General features: G+C 31.7%; 1 long non-coding RNA gene across 2 annotated transcripts in view; it reads left to right on the top strand.

Moving 5' to 3' along the window:
* LOC149134243 (uncharacterized) overlaps positions 1 to 442 on the top strand; it is a 10,192-nt gene extending 9,750 nt beyond the window's left edge. For both annotated transcript variants that reach the window (XR_016242996.1, XR_016242997.1), the window contains exon 2: positions 36 to 442. This is a non-coding gene — a long non-coding RNA (uncharacterized LOC149134243). The remainder of the gene's footprint in view (positions 1 to 35) is intronic.
* The last annotated feature ends 2,555 nt before the right edge of the window (positions 443 to 2,997 follow it).

A 2,997-nucleotide genomic window follows, 5' to 3' on the forward strand; every position in this document is an offset into this window, starting at 1 on the left:
ATCTTATATTTATGTTTATCGTTTACTTGTTTCAGTCAATAAACTGCAGTCGTGCTGGTGAACCGCCATGAAGAGTATAGTCCAGCAAATCACCGCGTCAACATATTATTTTATAATCTGTTACAGGGAGATAAATCCCCACTGATTGTCAGGTGATAATGGGGGACAAACACAACCATATGGATATACACACAGCAGATGTATAAATGCGAGAATAGACTATTTGTCTAAACCATGGTTTCTTAACTTTTCCTTTTCCTTCTCCCTTTTGTTTATACTCTATGCTCTTGTTTTTCACTCTGATGAAGATCGGTTGCCTTAATTCGAATGCTCTATGAAAATGAAGAATTATATTCTCGCATTTATGTATACACTGCATTCTGGGAATTTTGATCAGAAACAGCTGTTAGCTTGGTTATGTCTTGCTTTGTATCAATAAACAAACTTTAAAGTGGTCCTATCGATGGTTAATCTATGTTTTTCTCCATTTTCTAACTATTTGCATTGGTTCCTGAAAAACTTTTGCTTATCCTATTGTCACCTGCGCTCGACGTATATGGTGTCCATGCACACCATTTCCCGGGGATAACATAGGTAACAGACACTGATTGTACATACGGATATTTTATCCCTTAGGTGGTTACTACAACTGCTTACTCTCTCTTTCTCTCTCTCTCTCTCTCGCTTTTTCTCTCTCTCTCTCTCTATATATATACACACACGCATATATATATACACATACGCTTTTCTTTTATGTTTAAGCCCAAAGGTTTTGCCTATGTTGGGGCATCGACGTTGCAGCACTTGCCTCTACCTTTCCAATACTACCAACCCCACAGGCACCCATCATTGTCTTTATCATATCCCCGACTCCTTTACCTGCACTTCTAGCAACGTCCTTTACTGCATCTCCTGCCCTTTCTGCCGTCCTCTATACATCGGTCAAACAGGACGCCACTTGGCTGACTGATTCGCGGAGCATCTCTGAAACACCAGACTCAGCAATGACACCCCGGTCTCGTGCCATTTCTGCTCTACCGGTCATTCACTCCAATACCTGTCTGTGTTCCGACTATCTTTGCACAGGAACCATCCGGACTCCTGCCTTCATCGTGAACAGGGATTAATCTTATCTCTTCGGACCTTAGCACCACATGGCCTCTACTCCCCTCCTCTCCTCTCTTCCTCTGACACTAAATTCCTCTCTTCACTCTTACTCACCTTTCCTCTCTTCATCTGACACTAGCTCCCTCTCTTCACTCATAGCCACCTCTCCTCTTTTCTCTTTCTCTGACACCTAGTTTCTCTTGAGGTTGTACGTACAATGTATATTTGTATGTGATTCACATTGACAAAAACACAATTGATTTTGATTGGTTGTTTCCACTAACGGTCTTTCAGAAGTATCAAGTTGAGACAGCAAATATACAAATAGAAAATAAAATAAAATAAGAAATAGAAAATAAAAATATAAATAAAAATGCATGAATATCGTGTTGTATAGAATCGAAGAAAACCTTGAGCCAAAAAAAAATTTTAAGTTAAAAAAGAAATCATCCATGTCCAGAGCAAATTAATTAATGGTAAATAAATAATTAATTAATATAAATGTAAGTTTGTCTTGAAATATTAAAAAGAATTTTTGATCCATTGGGTTGAGAAAGCTCGTAGATATTAAAACAATAACGGACTTCTTATCTACACGCACATCCATAGAAAAGAAGACGTATAAAAAAAAATTATACTTATATATACGAAATACATGTGCATATATTCACATGAATACATTAACACGTGCATATACATAAATATACGTATACCTGCACAAAAGCATACATACATACACACATACAAAATAATTCAATAAAGAACAATTGCAACGATCATAAAATGTTCTTATGCCTCTTTAGTAATATTAATCTAAAGTTATTTTAATCGAAAATAATCACTGCCTATTTTTATTATTTGATAAGGTCTATATAATATGTTAAAAATTTATGGTGGAGTATGAATTATATTTTATTTACAATTACTATATGCTATGATAGAAAAAAAAAGGATATATTTTATTCAGACACTAGATTCATTAAAACTTGTTTTAATCAACGAGGCATTCACCCGAAAGCTTCTACTAAATACGCCGATGTTAGACAAACGTATAAAGCTACGTTTGTTATAAACTATGCTATTTCTTAGTTTTACAGAAGGATACAAATTAGAAGAAGCCAATAGTTTTACCATTCTATAATTTGTATGTGTATACAAGTTCGACAGATCATAATATGATGATATATACTAAATATTATGGGGTCTACAAGAAATATTCATAATATGAATAATTATTCATAAACATATATAATTTTATATAATAATTATTCTAATCTATTTATTCGTACTAATGTAAACGTTATTCTAAATAAATAACAAGTAAAAAATACCGCCGTAAATCAATGGTTATATATTTATATATTCATTGCTTACGGAAAAATAACCGGAAATACGTACTTATAATAGAAATTATTTTAATCACGATAGGGCCTTTTATAAAATTATTCATATATTATTATTATCAAATTCAATTTATATATTTATAATAATTTATATAAAGATGATAGCATAATTAAAACTTATATCATAAATTTAACTACGAAAATAATGATATAGTTTACACCCAAGACAGATATATTTTATGGTACTAAATTTATAAATTAATCCACTGAAATATTATAGACTTCCTCATTTATATACTAGTTTAAAGCTACAAACTTTTCATTTAAAATGAAAATAAAACCTTATAAATCATTCATTATAATGGCAAAAGTTTTTCCTAAAGCTATAAACCATTGAGTTTAATAAAAAAAAAAAAAAAATCGTTCAGTATAATAAAATTTGGGCACAAATACAATTACGTTGGATAATATTGTCACATTATAAAATTTGGGAAGATATCACAGTTAAACATTCAACGTTTCCTGTAAACAAATTATATATATATAT

This window comes from Octopus bimaculoides, chromosome 9 (assembly GCF_046866305.1).
Source record: "Octopus bimaculoides isolate indiv1 chromosome 9, ASM4686630v1, whole genome shotgun sequence".
Taxonomy (NCBI): domain Eukaryota; kingdom Metazoa; phylum Mollusca; class Cephalopoda; order Octopoda; family Octopodidae; genus Octopus; species Octopus bimaculoides.